Genomic DNA, 19,569 nt, shown 5'->3' on the forward strand with positions numbered 1-19,569 from the left:
AATTGCCCCCTGTACTTGATAAAAGTTTGAGACTAAGAAATTAAAAGGGGCCAGTATGTTTCAGAATGCTTAGTAATAAATACCAGAAAAATTAAATTCAAGGTAAAATGGCCTAAGATATAATCACTAAACTGAAGGATTAAATAATCAGTGAAACTTTCCAATCTGCACAATGAAACTGCTGTGATAAAGCTATTACTGGGCAACTTATTAAAAAGAAATTAAAACTATCAAAAGAGAACATAACTAAGAGCAATTCACCATAAAAATTAGCATATGCAGTCATCTGGATCATTTAAAACAGTGTTTGTTCTTTATTTCCCTGTTAAGTAGGAAGGTGTTCTGTCTTAAATGACAGACATCCCCATCAGCATTGTTCCCAACAGCCACACATCAGGAGAAGGTTGTACCTTTTTATCTGAAACAGCCGAAGAAAATTCTTTGGACAGTATTTCTGAGCAAGGCGCAGAAAAAATTATTGAAGGGAGAGGTTTTTACAGAACTGGAGACTACTTCTTTTAAGCCTAGCACTTAAGACTTTCAGTAGAGAAAGAAAAGCAAATTTATTGACTAGATCCTTGGAAGATAACTAAAGAAATGAATGTGAGTCATCGCAAAGAAATGTATGTATGTATAGTTTCTAAATTCACAGTAACATTCAAGACAGTGGAAAGCCAACAAAACCTAAACAAAAGCACCACTTATATCAGAAGTGGGGTTCTTAAGAGATTGCTAAAGTAAATATGCATCTGCATCTCTAAAAAACAATACAAAGAATATATAAAGCTATGAAATATCAATCTATGCAAGCAGCTTTCCACGCTCAGACTTTAACAAGCTGATCTGAATAGATCCGCCTCATGAATTTTAACTATCCTTCCTGAACAATGACTGTACACAGTAAGACAAGCTCTTGAATTTCACCTTTTCCACTGCATCATGGCATAAACGTCCTGCAAATGCCAGGGTACAAAAGCTAACAGTGCTACAGAGAAATCAATGCATCTCCATCTATTGAAGCAGAAATATTCTATGAATATATGACTCATTAAGTAGTGAGAGACTGAAATCATATGGCAGTATATCTCATTGTTATCACTCAGTTTACAACAGAAAATTGCATGTAGTGGATTTAATGAAGACCCAGTTGACAGCAAAGTGAAAAAAACAAGAAATAACTGAAATTAATGAGGAAGCAGGATGGGAAGCTGAAAGGGTAGAGTTGCTCTTGGACAGCATGGTTTGACCAACATCTCTTCTCACTGCCTGAGCTCGTAATCCTCATTATCATGAGGGCAGTGAATTTATTTGCTGCAGACTGTGACCTTTATGCTGACAATCATGACATTATTCTATCAGTTCCAAAGGCTCAAAGGAGCCTACATTTGCCTACAGTGCTGGGCTGTTAGTTTGGCCGACTTTTCTCTAAGTGTCACAGTTTTGCTAGGGTATGAATCCTCCAAAACTCACTTTTACCTCTGTGGAGGAAATAAAAGAAATCCCAGCAAATTTGAATGTGGCATACAAATCATTAAGTGAGATTCTTCTGTGCATCTTTCCATCTGAGCATACAGCTAGATGCAGATGTTGACCCTGAATGATTCTCAGTTTAGTTAAACAGAGGAAACTGCACTCTACACTTCTTATCAGATTAATTTCCTCAAGTGGAAAACATGCTAGGGAACACAGTGGCCACAGTTTTGAGCCTACCGGTTCCTTCTTTCCAATGTGACATGGAACCAAAGCAACAGATCATTTTTCTCATTTATAATTGAATTTTCTCCAGAGAACTCCAAGAACTCCACCAATTTGTGTATGTCCCACCTGCAAAAGTTTCTTGAGTATAATTGCTTTGTCTACAAGAGGCTGTGATCATTGTCTTTTCAATGTTGACTTTTTCAGATTGTATTTTCCATGAGGTGCAATCTTCACTTCTTTCAGATATGTCTTCAGATTCTGTCAATACTCTGCCAAACAGAAATAGAATAGAATAAACAGAACTCTCCTAATTGAACTGCATTTCTCACACTGATGTGGTATCCTCATTGATCTAGAAGGAATTTTTTATATATATTCTGCAAGTATAAATGAAAACATTTCCTCTGTCTTGCGCAACAGACCAACCTAGAATCTTACAACATATACTTCAGTCTTAAGCCTCTGAATCTGACCTTTATCTAAACAGTACACAGATCAAGTGAAAAAATCTACGACAGTTCTTACGTTGGGCTGCAAATTCTGCTAGAGGTCTAGCAACCATCTTCTAGAAGAAGGTGGTAGAAGGTGATAGAAGGGCGTTGTACTGTGTAGATGCACTTGTATAGAAAGAACTTCTATCATAACTAATCTTTCCTAAGCAGGGAGTCTGGAGGGAAGGAACTTACAATTAATGCACCTGAACTGCGTGATATCCCACCAACAAACACAGCAGAGCAGGTGAACTATACTTGCCAGGGGTGAGCTGAAAGGAGTCTTATAATCACTGCAGATACTGAAACACTAGCTAGCTGAAAAGCTGAAAAAAGCAAAGATGTCAAAGGTGACAGAGATCTATGGGCACCCTCAATCACTTCTAGCCCCAGATGATCAGGATGATGGGGATATAGAGGAAAACAAACTCTGTCCCATGTTTTCATTATGTAGCTCATTCCATGAATTTTGTGCCAGTTGAGTTCTGCCTTACTACACTCGTCTCACAACCTGAAACTGGGTGGGAACTTCAAGTTCTGAGAAGTCCAATATAATCACAAGTAGGCTCCATGTCTCTTCCTCAGGTAGGGGTATTACTCTTTTGTTTGCACCATTTGACCTACTTCAGTTCATCACAAGGGAAGATACAGGGTGCACCTTTCGGAATTCCTCTCTGTCCAGCTCCCCACAACTCACCCGCCTGCACTGGCTTTGATTTTGACCTCTCTCAGGTCAAAGAAGAACTTGGAGCAGTGGCAGAGCTGCTATCTGTCTCGACAGATTACACTAGTCATTTACACAGAGCATGTTGTGACTACAGTGACATGAAAACAATGTCATGTGCCTTCTGAATGCCGTTCTCTTGTGTCTGAATGAACACACGCAGCTAGGTGGACAGATACAAAGAAACACAGGATATCTTGAACAAATTCTGCCTACCAACATGTATTTCCAATTACGATGTTCAGTCATTCTGGGTCAAAATCATTTCTCTGGAACAAGATTTGAAGAGGACAGAGGGTATAACAGTCACTTTGAATCAGGGGAAAATGGAAGAAGGGACAGCATCTCAGATTTCTTCACTTCATAGAAAAATGATTCAGTTCTGAGACTGAACTAATATTGCTGAAGATAAAGAGAAGGGAGTCAACACTTCCAGTACTGACAGTGGGGTCTGCAAAAACATGAAAAAATATTTAGGAAGCATTCAGCACAACTGTCCAGAAGCCTCTCCAACATACCCCACTTCAGGGTGATGAGAATTAGAATGCATTTCAGGTCAAACACCAAAAGCCTTTTATTCTCTGCTGTGAGCACAGTCATGCAATTCATTTCTGCAGAGGATACTGAGAAACAGCTGGCTCTGGATTCTCCGTTCCACTGTAGAACGAGCAATCATACTTGCAGGCTGAATGTGTGCAGGGAAAGAAAGATGAAATTGAAATGGGAGCATGCAGAGGTGCCACACAGATGAAATGGAAATTATTTGAAGCATATTTGCCCTGATGCAACTCTGCCTCTCTGTGCCAAAGATTCTTCATTTACTGCATAGCATAACAGAGAGGAGACCTCAGCTTTCCCACTGAGAGAAAAATAGTTAAAGATTAGGTAGTATCCAAGGAAGACACAAGTCTGCACACTTAGTCATAGTTCTTTGGCACACCTGCGGAAGGGGGAGAAGAACTTCCAGAAGCGAAAAAAGCCAAAGCCACAGTCAAGAGTTAGGGCTTTCAGGACTCACAGGGTTCCTGGGATGGCAGTAAGTAAAGGGCAGGCCCAGCATTAGCCTCTGCTGAAAGGAAAGGGTTCTGAACACAGCACCATCTCATTGACATCTTATGACTTTTTATCTTGAAAGTAATTCATGTTTTCTTCACAGTGAAGCAAAGCAAGACGCAAAACAAAAGGATAGATCAAGAGAACTGCTTCCAACTGCATAGGAAAACAAAGGGAAATCTTTAATCATCAGGAAAAAAAACATGCAAAATGTTCATCCATTACCTGATTGAAATATGGCAGAAATCAAGATAATGGCCTTCCATACCTTCTATACATAGTCTAAGCCTTAGCTGTGCTAACAAAGAGCATCAAGCTGATCAGGCAGTGACACTGATCAGCTGACATCATGACTTTTGGTTTGAGAGCGGCTACTCCTTTACAAGTGATGCTTCTCCAATAATCATCACCTTCTGACATGTTGTGAACACACATTCTAGGACTTTGCCTGCTGTTGGTATGAGTGAGATTTTTGTTTTTCTACATGAACAAAAAGCTATGCTGTTAATAAGCCTTTCTGCCACTAAAGATGGGGTGTGGAGAGATTACTATGTATCACTGAAATCACCTACAGCAGGGTGGTAGACAACACAGCATGCCACAATGTGCTTCCCATTGCGAAGGAACATGATGTATCCCATTTTATGTAGACTATCGTTAAAATTTCACACAGTGACACACTGTGGGAATCATCAGGGAATCATCAAACAGTAAAGGGACAATCGTCTTTCTTAGAAAAGTCATACAACTGCTGTTGAAATCTTTTTGGGGGGATTTGTGACTCTCTCTCTTCTCTGCTTAGTTCTGATCTTTCATCAGGACTCCTTAATTACGAGGAATAGCTTGAGCCTCAGTGGTTTGTCATCTTGCATCTTATTGAGATCTTATTCCAATGCTTTATTTTATTTTGAACTTTAATTCATATTCTCAGTACAGAATAGAACTTAACATTTTAATTTATAGTCACTCGTTTCCCGAAATGGTACTGTGCACCATAATTCTGTTATTCCTCCATATAATTCATTCCTCTCTAATGATCTTTGGTCTGTCTGTGCAGGAAGCAACAAGAGACCATGTTCTCTCAAACACATTTAATAAGACCATGAGATTGAAAGTGCATTTCCCCACATACTTTAATTTCATAAACATTTTTTTTCCTGCAATAGCATACAGAAAAATGAGAAACTTAATTTGGAAACATCCTGTCCTTCATAGAGCACATGTTTCCTCCTCAGATCATGATCTGGCACAGGAAAGAGAGACTACTCCATGCCCTGCTGATAGCTGGATCATAGTCAGTTGGCAGACACTGGAGGCTCGTGATTCAGCACAAGAAGAGCATCCCACACCACTCTGCAGAAAGAAAATTTGCCTCCTGGTGGGCATTCATCAGTTGCACACTTTTAAGAAATATCAGACTTTAGTTAAAAGATAAGGAGCATGACATCAATCTCCTTAAAATACACAGCATTTGACAAGACTTGGGAATTTTAAAAAATGAGTAACTGCTTTCCCCATTTCACTATAAGAACTCTGTATAAGTACATTATTTACACGCTTAAGCTTCTGCCTCAAGCACTAGGCGAAAGCTAATGAAGGTGGGAAATGCAAAAAGAAAGATCCATATTAGACTCTGCTCCAGCCACACTCAAGCCAAGAGGATCCCGAGCGATTTCATTGGAGCCCACTTTGTAAGCCAAGAAGTTAGTTTGGCCAGGAGGTTCTACTGGAGACTTCATGTGAGTGAAAAGAATCACAGTCTGCAGAGCCAAAGTCCCTGCTGCCCCTTGGGTCACGTCCGATGACTCTATTAAAGAAGAGTTGAATTTGCATTGTCTTGCTCAGTCTTCCTGAAAAACAAACTCTGCCAGTGTAAAACCTTCCTTGAAATTGTACCAATACAGCCTGGTATTCTAAAGATTTTCTGTCTCTTGGAGGTATTCTTGAATGTCTGGCAGACTGGAACAACACATTCATAGCTTTTCTTGTAGCAGAGGTGTCAGTACCATCTCCATTCTAGGCAGTACAACATTTGAACTTTTGTCACTTTAAAAATCTCGAGGAAGAAGACTCTGCAAATTGGACTCACTTTACAATCAACATAAAGCTTAACACAATTGTCATGGGGAAAAACTACTGCTTATCCACCAAGTCTGCCTGTCTCCTTTGCCTCACTCACACTGCCTATTTTAAGGTGCTTCCTTGTCACCTTGTATAAACTTTACGTGTGCTCATGTGAGAGCAAAGTTGCCCCTGCCTTCTATTCAGATTGACTATTTGCCTTTGGGTGGCTTCAAACAGGAGACTTTTGTCCCCTCAGTTTCTGACCTGCCCAGAGACACAATAAGACTTTTAGAAAAAGTGGCGGCATGGGCCAATGGTGACATGGTGTTACTACACACATGAAAGAAATGCAGCTCTGAGAATCTTTGTTTAAGAGGGTATGAGGGAAACTGGGTGCAAGTGAAACTTCTCCGACTTCTTTTACTTCTATGCCCATTCTCTGAATGAGCAAGACTCTGAACAAGAAAAAATAGAGCACACTTCTGTCTCCTCAGCTAGCCTGCCAAGAGTCAGGGGCAAAACAGGTTGGCAGACTAACTACATGATCAGAAGAGGGCTAACACTTCAATACTAGGTGGCAGGCAGGGCTAGGTATCTGTCAGAAGTCGGGTATGAGTCACCCACCATTTCTCAGTGAGGGCTGGTAAGACTATAGTGTGCTTAAAGAGTTGTTGGAAGGTCTTCAGGTGTTTCAGGAGAGAATTTTGGACAAGTGCAAGGAGAGCAGGATACGGTTTCACATGCTGAAAGAGTGATTAATGGCTTGGTTTTTTTTTTGTTCAGTACACTATCTCATTTTATTTCTTGTGGAGAATTCTAGATAATTCAGAATAAAAACCTATTCTGTTTTCCCAGTATGTGGGATCAGCTTTCCTTAACATCACTGTTACTTACCTGCATGTATCAAGAGACAAATGGATGGGAGTGGGTTGTGAGTGACCTGGAGTAAAGAGGGGTTAAGTGGTGAGTACCATTCTGAAAGTGTCATGGTACTGTCTCTGACTGCACAGGAACAGACAGCACAGCTGTGTCTTTCAGTCATTCCCTGTCTTCTATTTTGTCCCTTCAGCTTTGTCAGTGGAAATGATACGTTTGCTGAGGCTTGGTACAAAAAAGCTCTTCTGTCATATCTGCTCAAGAGGTTTTTACAGATTGACCTCAATTGTCAGGTTCATCTGCTTTCAGTGCCTTGTCTGTTTGCCCAGATTTTCCCTGAACTTGAATGCATATGAAGCAAGAGGGAATATGTGCAGACTGAAAATGCTATCAGCTGAATCATTATGTAAAATCCAGATGCCCACATTTAAATCTTTTTTTTTCTGCCCTTTTCTGGGAAAAGTTGGGTCTCCAGGCTGTGCCCTGATGTTCAGTTCCATTTCTTGCCTGGTGGACAGAAGCATTTCAGCAGCATTTTAGCAGCAGACCGTGCATTTGAACACATGCCAGCACTCCAAGACAGTGGAAAGTGACTCATCATATAGAGAAACCCATTTTCTTTTGCTCTGAAACAGCAAAGCAGATAACCAGGAGAAGCAGTAGGAGAGCACTATAGCTGTAGCACTGTGTTTAAAATGATGTTTTTCACATTAATTGTTTTTCCTTATTGTTTCAACTGACTTCTTCTCATCAAAAAGCCAGAGCCTACCTACTCCAGTAAGATCTTGGCTGGCCAGGATTAAACATAGTGATCAGGACACACGTGCTATCATCCTGCAGTGGAATTTGCCGTGGGTGTGCTCCCTGGAGATCCAGAAGCATTACAGCTGATATCAGAAGAAGAGAGAAACTTATGATTTTGGCTAGGCCATCAGTCAAGCTGAAAACAGACACCATGTTCTCTGGATTACAGCCTGATGAATTATCCTTTTGATGCTCTCTTAATCTGGTGCAAAATAAATATTGAAGCCCAAGAGCTGCATGAGAAACAGCCTTTCCATATCCAGCACACAAAGCGTGGGCTCTTTGCTGCATTTGTAAACTTTGAAGCGACCTCGACAACAGGTTCCTACGCATACAAATCCTGAGTCTATCCTCTTGGACATGCAGGAACTGACCCCTGTCCTCTGAACACCAACTGCTCGTTGACCCTTAAGTTTTTTTCCACACTAAGGAATGAGGCAGTGGCACACTCACATGCAGAAGACTCTAAGAGAGCTCCTACTGGAAACATTCTGTGATTCCTCTCCTTTGCTCCCCCTGACCTCTCCAAGTCTACATGACACCTGCAACTGCTACAAATTCCTCTAGGTTTTCTGCTAACAGCCCATGCCCTACAGAAAACTCTCTGCATAGTGGAAGGGATTTCAGAGATTTCACATTCCAGCTTTGCTCGATCCACTGACAGGCTAGAAAACAGTACTGCTGCTTCCAAGGCATAAAGTCATACTTTCTGTTTGTCTGACAGCTCCCTCTCATCAGCTCCTGGGGATGTCCTGGGGCTGAGGAATGGACAAAGCTGTCAGTGACACACTCTCTTCTTTAGACGATGAAAAATGAAAGAAATAAACACAGACTTTTGCTTTTATAGATGTTGGCACCTTGCATTGTTTTCTCCAATTCCCTTTTTGTCAAGATCTCTGCTTTAAGACTCATTTTTTCTTAAGCTGTAATTTGAATATGAACATGCTGTCCGGTTAAGCATGGTTTAGCAGCCAGCTGATGCTGTCTGGTTTCTTGCACTTAGGCAGTTTGTTTCCAGAGGCCACATTCAATTCCTAATTTCCTGCTAGCTTTATTGATTTAGGTGGATGTATTACACTGCATGTCACAGACATACCTTGTAGGTGAGCAGGAACTGCCTGCAAACCCCTCAGAGTGAGCCTGTGTGCAACCCTGACCCCAGAGCTGAGCCTTCCCACTCATGTGTCACAACACCACTTTACATAACTATTTCTGCCACTGCATGTCTTGCTTGGTAGTCACTGAATTGCAAAGAGCAACACAGGTGTGACAGACAGCTTTTGGCCCTCAGAGAGCCACAGGAATCAGCCATGGGAAACTCCTTTTCAGACACACGACTGTCTGAACCTGTATAGCAGCCTGATGTGCTTCCTGTGTGCACTGTGTTAGAGCAGCATGCACACTTAATCCTCATTTGAAAGGCATTAAATAACATTTTTGCCTTACGCTAGCTACATGAACACACACGTGAAAATGAAGTGTGTTGCCACAGCTGAGTTGCTATGCAGTAATTCTGTAAACTCCAAAAATCAGTGATATCTCTGAGCTCTTAGGTGCAAAGATTCCACTCCTTTTACAACAATAGCCACACTGTGTTTAGCACCTTAACAGCTATTGCTGCTCTGCTCAGCATCTGCTGACTGTGGACCACGCTATCCTGACCCTCACACTTTCAGACACCTCCCATGGGTGGCACAGGCCAAATTCCCAATTCATTAAAATCACCATGTCACTGATTTTAAGTCTGTGAAACTATGGAGATTTATACTTTGTGCTGAGAGTTTATCCACTATCAGAGATGACAGGTTTTGAGGTGAAGCTAAGGATGTCTTTTAATTGTTTTCTAGTAAGGTAGTCAGGTAAAAAGAGAGGCTTAGCATAGATGCTTTAGCAGCTAGGCAAGAGAGAATGACGATGGCACTTTATACTTTATGGTCAATTTGTGCCTCACTGGGACTATCGCAGTTATAAAGCACTGTACAAAAGCATACTTCCGTGTCATGGATGGCCTTCCCCAACTGGCACATTTCAATAGATAGGAAGGCCTTACAATGCATTTATCCCTGTCTTCCTTTAATTTGACTTGCTGCTTGCTTCACTTCCAATAGCTTGATTGCACATTCAGCCCAACCACTCAGTATCTTACCTCCCAGGGTGGCAAAGATCCTGCTGATGTAATCACCATTATTATTCTTTGCATTTTAATATCTTTAAAGGTTGAGATAGCAAGGGAAAAACGATGAATCTCATCCAAGAGGGTTTATATGAAATGTGGTGGAATCTTTCCCCTTCTCTCAGTAAAAAACAAAACAAAACAAAACAAAAATGAATCCCAAACAAGCGTCCATAGAATCGTAGGATCATAGAATCACAAGTTGGAAATGACCTATAAGATCATCTGGTCCAACCGTCTTCTCATTACCACTGCTACCACAAGCTACTAAACCATATCTCGCAGCTCCTCATCCAGATGCCTCTTGAACACTTCCAGGGACGGTGACTCCATGACCTCTCTGGGCAGGCCATTCCAGTGCCTGACCACACTCTGAGAGAAAAAGTTTTTCTTTGTGTCTAACCTGAACCTCCTCTGATACAACTTGCAGCCATTTCCCCGGGTCCTTTTCATTGCCTGGGAGAAGAGGCCAAACTCCTCTTCACCTTAACCTCCCTTTAGGAAGTTGTAGAGTGCAGTGAGGTCTCCCCTAAGCCTCCTCTTCTCCAGACTAAATAATCCCAGCTCCCTCAGCCGCTCCTCATAAGACTTGTGCTCCAGACCCCTCACCAGTTTCATTGCCCTTCTCTGGACACGCTCCAGGGCCTCAATGTCTTTCCTGTAGTGCGGGGCCCAAAACTGAACACAATACTCGAGGTGCGGCCTCACCAGTGCTGAGTAGAGGAGGATGATCACCTCCCTGCTCCTGCTCCTGCTGGCCACACTATTTCTAATGCAGGCCAGAATGCTGTTGGCCCTCTTGGCCACCCGGGCACACTGTCGGCTCATGTTCAGCCAAGCATCAACCAGCACCCCCAGGTCTCTTTCTTCTTCACAATCATCTAGCCACTCATCTCCAAGCCTATAGCGCTGCATGGAGTTAGACTAGATGATCTTATATGTCTTTTCCAACCCTGTGATTCTATGATTCTACTAGTGTGTCGTGTGCCCTTAAATTTTAAGATACAAACACAGGGTTCTTGAAGCAATTGCACTTGCATATTGAAAGACATCAGCTATGCATATTATATCCAATTTCAGTTTCTAAAAAACAATTATTTTTTCTTTCACCACTCAAATGCAGAACAGATTAAACCTCTATTGTGTGGTAGGTGCAGTGCAGGTCAGGTTCCATCTCTGAACACCACTTCTATTCCAGACCAACAACAACATTACAGAATAAAGCTTTGGGGATTTGTAGGTTTACTAAATAAAATTAACTAAAAAATACACTTGCAAAGTCATCTGCTCCTGTTGATTATTCAGGTGACCTCATGCCAGACATAACGTGCCTGCACTGTACTCAGCTCTGATAGCAGAAATAATTGCTGCCCTTGACATGTGTAAGAAACTGGAGAGAAAAAGATATTATGAACATTGAAAAGCTTCTCTTTTTTGTTGGCTGTTTGCAATCAGAAGATTCTGCTTACCTGTTTATTTATGGTGAATACTCTACAGGTTTTATTCCATGCCTTTTCAGCTCCCAAGCATGCAGGAAATGAAAGATCATCTCTACGTAAAGCATCTGTAAAATAGCTGGAAATTTCTGAAATATGCAGATAACAACCTAATACTTCTTATTTCTTGGGCACTTATGAGAATGATCAGTTGCCTTGAGGTAAAAATCACAGAGAAGTTCAATCTGATAATTGATTCTTGTAGACATCTCTTGATCTGGATGCTCTAGTCAGAAGATAAATTCCAATTTAATGTTTTCTTTTTTGGCTCCTTAGGTGAGTGAAAAAGGAATCCTCTTCTCTTTTGTATTTTCAGATGTGTTCCCCAAGGGTACACTGTTCTGGAGGTAAATTGTGCCCTGAGGTCTGTCTTGCTATATCAAGTTCAGCATTTTGAATACCCTTACTACTTCCCATCTTCAAAGCACGAGTCTTAACCTGTTTTAATGTATGCATTTCCTTGAGTGATATTTTCATTAACTGTTTTTTCCTAAATACTTAATCACCTAGGACATAGACGTGAGCATGTTGCCACTGTCTTTAGGGAAGTAACACATTGAGCAAATACTGTCACTGTCAAGGCCACTTCTCTGAGCCCATAGGAAAACAAACTAAGAGCTCATTCTGCAAATTGGAACTTAGTTGCAAAAAAGCATTGGAAATAGTCTTTGGTGAGGACGCCCTATATAGAGGGGCTTTGGGGGCACTCATTACGTCAGGAGGAGACAGACAGGCAGGGTAGTAGTATCTCCGTGGGGGGAGGGCTGCGCAACAAGGTGCATTGATGTCTCCTTGTATGCAGGGCAGAGGAAGGTACTGCAGTACTGCAGCAAAGACAAATGCATGAGTCCTTTTTTTTAAATTGTCTATGAATCTAGTTACTGAATTTAAGTAGCTGCTTGTATTTATAGCCCTATGAGTTCTCATGCTGCTTGGGGATTAGGCATAAACAGCTTCAGAGAAAATATTAAAGAAAGGAGGAAAGTTAAAGAGTGAAGGAAAGGAGAAAGGAAGAGAGGGAGGGAGAGGAAGACAGGAAGAGAGCTAAAGAAGAAGGAATTTAAAATGCAAAGATAGTAAATCCAAATATATTCTCTCTAAATAAAAGCGAGTTGTATATCCTTCTAATATTCACAGATAAGCTAATGTCTCGAAAATAAGCAATGCCTGATTAAGAATGCCTGGGCTAACATACCAAGGTGCAGTGGGAGATTTATTCTTGTTCATCTTCCTTTTACCTCCTAGGAAGGCAGGGAACAAGGCAAATTGCAATAATTTGTGACTGTAAAACAAACATGGAGATCTAATTATACTGTTTTTCACCAACAGTCACTTTAAATACAGTGTCCTGGCCTGCATTTGCTTTTCTAAAGCCCATTAATTCTGTCAGTTGTGTTTTTCTTGGAGGAAAAAGTTATTCTTGCTGAGTAGCCTTTGATTATTTTCATTATTATCTGAGACACTTGTACAACTTCCAAAGCATTCACTATGCCCCCTGGCCACTTCAAATGCTACTGTCTCTCTTCAGCATAGCTTGATTAGGTTTGAGAGACTTACATGTGACTCAGATGACAGGAAAATGTTTCAGCCAGGTTTTAAAGTTTTTTCCTTGACCTACAAATATAATTTCCTGTCAACAGTTGCTCTTTGGTTGTCTTAGAAATTTAGACATAGATAGATGTACAGACATGTTCTATTCTGCTGTCACTTTATTTGTTTATCCTCCTGAATATCATGGTATATACCCTTATACACACTTTGTCTTTCACTATGCTGGTGGTACGCCTATTCTGGGCAGCAGTGGGTTAACTGTTCATTATGCATCTTAGTGTTAAGATGACAGCACCAAACTGACTTGCAAGACTGTTGCTTTAAGGATGAACAAGAAATCAGGAATGCAAATTAGACAATTTTAAGTTATCTCTTATGGGTCTGTGCTGACGGCTCCTACTTGAAGATTTTTTTTCTCCAGGAGGAAAATAAAATGTGGAAAAGTTAATTGTGTCATATCTTACATGAATGTTGTGTTCTTCCAAATTTTTAAGCTGCCTCTGTATTGTTAAGGTAGGAAGGCACTACATCCTGGTACAGATATGACCTAAGGTTGCAAGACATGAAGTTACATAACATAAGGTTCAGTGATACTGATAAGTACTGTGGTGACACTCATTGTGCTGAAGGAGACAATGAGAATGGTACTTACTTGAACTGAGAGGTTCCCCCATTAGGAATTTCCTGTAGCTTGCACTAGCTCCATGAGAAAAAACCAAAGTCACATTTCCAGAGTCCTTCCTGTTGGGAAAGCCAACCAGCAATTTTCCTGCAGCTTGACTTTGCTCAAACTCTCTTCATATGTCCTAGAGCCTTCTTATCTGAGATTTTTCTCTTCACTATAGATGGGGCAGCGGAAGAGGTCCATCTTGCCTGGAAGTAATACTGATGTTTTACAGAGCAGAGATATTTGAAAAACATGCTGTTCATTTGCTTACGGGAGAGTGAAGAAACACATGACAACCCTAGGCTGATGTCTTAGGGCACAGGGGATAGGGATTCAGAAATTGAACCACTCTAAAACTAATACCTAGATTTCTGCAAGGCCTTTGACATGGTCCCACACCACATCCTTATCTCTAAAATGGAGAAATATGTATTTGAAAGTGGACAATTTGATGGATAAAGAGTTGATTGGATGGCTGCAGCTAGAGGGTTGTGGTCAATGGTTTTATGTCCAGGTGAAGGCCAATCACAAGTGGTGTCCCCCAGGAATAAGTGGGGCTGATGCTTTTCAACATCTTAATCAATTACATAGGCAGAGGGCTCGAGTGCACACACAGCAAGTTTGCTGATGACACCAAGCTGAGTGATGTAGGTGATACAATAGAAGGGAGGGATGCCATTCAGAGAGGGGCTTGGACAGCCTTGGAAAGTGAGCTCATAAGAGCCTAATGAGGTTTAACAAGGCCAAGTGCAATGTGTTGCACTCGGGTTGGACCAATCCCAGATTACATATACAGAGAAAAGAACTATATGAGAGCAGTCCTGCCAAGAGAGTCATGGAGGTCCTAGTGGATGATAAGCTGGGAAAGAGCCAGTGGTGTTCACTTGCAGTCCAGAAAGCCAGCTGTACGCTGGGCTGCATCAACAGAGGGGTGACAGCAGGTAGAGGAAGGGGATTGTCCCCCTTAACTCTGCCTTTGTGAGGCATCTGCAGTACTGCTCCCAGGCCAGGAGCCCTCAATACCAAAAAGATGTGGAGCTGTTGGAGTGGATCCAGAGGAGGTCACGAAGATGATCAGAGGGCTGGAGCACCCCTCTTATGAAGACACACTGAAGAAGTTCAGTTTGTTCAGCCTGGACAAAAGAAGGCTTCAGGGAGACTTCATTGAAGCCTTCCAGTACTTAAAGGGAAACTGACTTTTTACAAGGGCAGTTAGGACAAATACCAATAGCTTTAAACTAAAAGAGGGGAGATTTAGGTTAGCTATTAGGAGGAAATTCTTTACTTGAAAGGGTGGTGAGGCCCTGGCACAGCTTCCCAGGGAAGCTGTGAGTGCCCTATCACTGGAGGTGCTCAAGGCCAGCTTGGATGGGGCTCTGGGCAGCTGAGCTGGTGGCGGGCAGTTCTGCCCACAGCAGAGGATTGGAACTCAGTGGATTTTAAGGTTCCTTTCAACCCAAACCATTCTGTGATGCTATGATTATATGATTGTGTGATTCTGTGATTCTGATTCTGTGATTCTATGACTTATTTCTTCAGTATACAGCCTTCAAATCCTCTTTGTTTGGTAGTTAAACTTTTGCAGAAAATACATTTGCTGCTAAGAATCATAGAATCATTGAAGTTGAAAAGACCACTAAGATCATCTAGTCCAGCCATCTACCCATCACCATCATGCCAACTAACCATGTCACTCAGTGGTTTCTTCAGACTGTCTCCACATTCCTGTAGTAGGACAGTTTTGATTGTGTCAAGGTGTGAAGTAGTTCTGAGGTGAACAGCACTGTGCAAGCCAGAGTGAATTGTGAACAATTTCCAAGAAAGCCATGATGATGCTCTGGTTTTGCAGCTTATTTGCCATTGGTTTAATGTGGTCCTTTAGCTAATAGAACAAGAAAGAGCATCCATCTTCCAAACTATCGGTTCAGTTAACTTAAGAAATGGCAGTTGTAATTGTAAGTAGCTTTTCAATCAGTGTAGAAAGCGATGCTTTTGAAATGCTTCACCGTGTGTGAGTTTTTAGCCTATTAGAGTAGAGTGAGAAGGAGCAGACCCTAATGTTTCAGGTGACTTATGAGATGCAGTCATGGAATATATCAGCATTGATATATCCCAAGCAAATTATTCTGTTTTTTAAGCAGTCAGTGCCTTGAATGCCTGAGAGTTTTGGAAAAATATCTTACATTACTCCTTCCTCTCTTGCTACTGATACTGAGCAAAAATGAACCTTTGTAATGCCACTCTGTTAATCCCAAGAAGATGAAATTTAGCTGAGAAGATGTGTTGCACATCTTTGCCTCCTGCTGCAAACTTCTGGTGGTAGCTTACATGCTAAGCATGCAGTTAATGCTGAAATTAGTAGCCAAAACACGTAGCCTAGTTTAAAAATATGAGCAGGTATTAACATTTTTTAATTCATATACATTCTATACAACATATTTTTGTGATGAAATGACTCTATTCTGTTGTTTGTTTTAAAGAAGAATAACAGGGAACTTTGATTTTGTGCAGATATCATTTGAAAATACAAATACATAATTGAGAAACATTCCTCAAAGCCAAAAGAGAAGGAAATAAAAATGCTATTAAATATGATTTTTTATTTCTGAAAAGTCAAGTTTTTTATTCCAATGTTTAAGTAACAGAATATATTGTTTTGAAGTCTTTTTTCAACTAAGATCACTGCTCATCACAAAAAATTTGACTATCTTTATTGGTTGTGTTTATTTTTTAAAGGAAATTATCTCTGGGATTCCTCCTTGCAAGTAATAGAAGATTACAAGTGGGGCTATTTTTTGCCATTTTCACTTTATAGGGTGGTGAATTAGTTCTTTTCATTGTTCTCTGGAATTAGAGGAGTCTGCGTTTTGAATTTCCTGAGAAATTCTGATGAGGAATGTCCCTTGGTAAGATTTACAAATTGTCAAGATTCCTCCTTGCACCAATTTTCTTTAAATTGTTCTTTTTTGATGTTATAATTCCACCAACCATTTACAACGCTCATAGATAACTAAGTACAAGTACTCTTATTATATGGATGAGAAAAGAGAATAGAAGAGTTGACTATTTGTTCCTTAGTGCATCAAGGCATCAGGCCTCTTAATTTACAACATTAATTTCTAATTCATGGTACTAATTTCTGGGTCAAATGCAGGCCTCTTTTTCTTTCTGTTCAGTCCATTTTCAAATACACTGTCATCCAAGCTAAAAACCATCAGGAGCAATTCTAAGCTGTCTAGAATATCAAAACATACAAATTTATATAAAAGCATCAAATACATTGGAATACCCAGACTTATTAAGTCCAACTGACTTCCATGGGGATTACCTCCAATGTCTGAGTAAAATAAACACACACAGCTGATTTTATCTGACAACAGGCATGCTTGTCATCCTGATGCTGATGAACATGCATTAGAAATTTTCTTTTCATATGGTTTCTAGTAATAGATCAAAAATAGTCTCCTTTTCTACATTTCATCTCTAGAATTATTGATCTCCTATGGCATCTCAAATACACATATATATTCCTTCCATGCTTAAGAAATCTATCCTGTTGCTTTTATCTGTCCATTTTCTTTTTGGCCTGTATCCTCAAGCCATTTCGACAACATTGCCCAGATTATGATTTTTTATATATTCTTTCTTCTTTTGTCTTTCTTTATGTCAATCCTTCTTCACCTAAGTCATGCTATCCATTTCTGCTAGTATGGTTAATGCTTTTTGCAGTCAAAATGTTCCCCTTTGCTTCCTACCTCTCTTCAATTGGCTAGAAATTTCATAAACACTGAGGTTTCCTGCCACGTGTTTTTTGGAGACTGTGCAGTATACCAGTGTTGTAGTCTTGCAAATTCCTCCGCTTGATTGAGCTTTTGTCCAGAAGTCCCTTAACAAGCAAGGCAGATAGGTACTTTATGATGTTCAATAAGGATAAGTTCTGCATCTGGGAAGGAATAATCTCAGAAATGATAGGGGCTGCTCAGCTGGAAAGCAGATCTGCTGAGAAAGAACTGGGAGCCTGGTGGACACCAAGTTGAACATGAGCGAACAATGTGCCCTCACAGCTAATGGTATGCTGGGTTGAATTAGGTAAAATACTGACAGCTGATTGAAAGAAATTTGATCCTTCCTCTCCGCTCAGCATTGATGAGGCCACTCATGGAGTAGTGTGTCCAGTTCTGGGTTCTTGTACTGTGTCGTGTACCAGAGAGGGATGGAGGTACTGGAGAGAGTCCAGCAGAAGGACAAGAAAAAGATGAATAAGGAACTCAAGCATCTCTCCTGAGGAAAGGCTAAGAAAGTTGGGACTGTTCTGGGGAGATCTTCTCTCCTGAGGGGAGAGTACAGGTTCTTTTCAGGGGTGCCTCAAGATGGGACAAGAGGCAATGGCCACAAAGTGAAGCACAGGAGTTCCCTCTGCATATTGTGAAAAAATTCTCTATTTTGCAAGTGACTGAGCAATGGAACCAGTTATCCAGAAAGTTATTGGAGGCTCCCTCCTTACAGAAAATCAGAAGGCATCTGGACATGATCCTGTGAAACCTGCTGTAGATGCCTCTCCTTTAGCAGGGGAATTAGATCAAATGACCTCCAGAGGTCTCTTCCAACCTCAACCATTCTCTGATGCTGTGATTCCATGAATTGGAAAGGATGGCTGCCAGTGAAAACTGCAGCTAGTCAGTGTCTCAAGGTAAGGTTTTAATACTTAAATAATCTTAATTTCACTTGGAGGCACAACACTGATATTTGATTACAGGAAATTTCATCCTCAAGATTATTCTGTAAGCACTATAATTTCAATTGGACGTGATATGAAAAGCTGGTTTACAAGCTGTAGGGGTAATACATACATGGTGAGTTGCAAAGAGGAATAACAAATATATTTTGAATTATGTGAGGTCTAAGCAGCAGAACCTAAAATAGATAGAGTCACTTTATGTTCAACAAGAAAAGAAGTATAGTCAGAGCATAACTCTTGCCAAGTGTATGTGCAAAAAGCTGTTTACCGCAACCTAGTAAGAGGAGGAAGGGAAAAAGGAAGAAAGGATTAGGAAGTGTTCTGTCCTTTTTTCTTGCTTATTGTTTGAACAGACAGATAAGATTGATGATCCAGCAAATCACACAAATCTCCAAGTTTGAAATAGCAGGGAGACTATACCAGCATCTTCTCACTCCCACTAGTTATCCTGGAGGGCGCCTGAATTAGACATAGAAAATCCTGTCAGTGCACCTTCTGGATTAAAGTAATGGTTGAGTATTGGAATGCACAGGGAGCTCCGCAAACTAAACTTCATATTCAGGCTCAGATGTGTAAGTGTAAGCAGTAAAAGTGCCAAAGAATTAGTCTCACACACAGCTGCATTCAAGATGGAAAATTAAGAAACAGGATGATGCAATTACTATTATCAGTCTCTTGCAGAAGACACAAACACATTCAGTAAACAAACATAGCACTGGTTTCAGATGAGTTATTCCCTGGAATGAATGAGGGCAGGAAGTTCCAGATTCCATGCTGGTCTACCCTTTGCATTTTGACTGACAGGTCTCAGAAGCAGAGATCATCTTTTACAAAGTTGGCAACAGATAGCATTATTATAGAGGATCGGAAAATCATAGGGTTTGGAAGAGACCTCTGGAGAGCATCCAGTTCAATCCCCTGCTAAAGAAGGTTCCATAGATAAGGTTGCACAGGAAAGCATCCTGATGGGTCTTGAATACATACAGAGGAAACTCCACAGCCTCCCTGGGCACCCTGTTCCAGTGTTCTCTCATCCACACAGTAAAGAATTTCTTTCTCATGTTCAAACTGAACATTGTATGTTCCAGTTTGTGCCTGTTGCCCCTTGTTCCTGATCACCACTGAAAAGAGTCTGGCCCCATACACTTTGATTCCCGCTGTTCAGATATTGATAAGCATTGATTGTATCCCCTCTCAGCCTTCTCTTCTCCAGGCTGAACAGCCCCAGCTCTCT

Source organism: Meleagris gallopavo, chromosome Z, assembly GCF_000146605.3.
Source record: "Meleagris gallopavo isolate NT-WF06-2002-E0010 breed Aviagen turkey brand Nicholas breeding stock chromosome Z, Turkey_5.1, whole genome shotgun sequence".
NCBI lineage: Eukaryota > Metazoa > Chordata > Aves > Galliformes > Phasianidae > Meleagris > Meleagris gallopavo.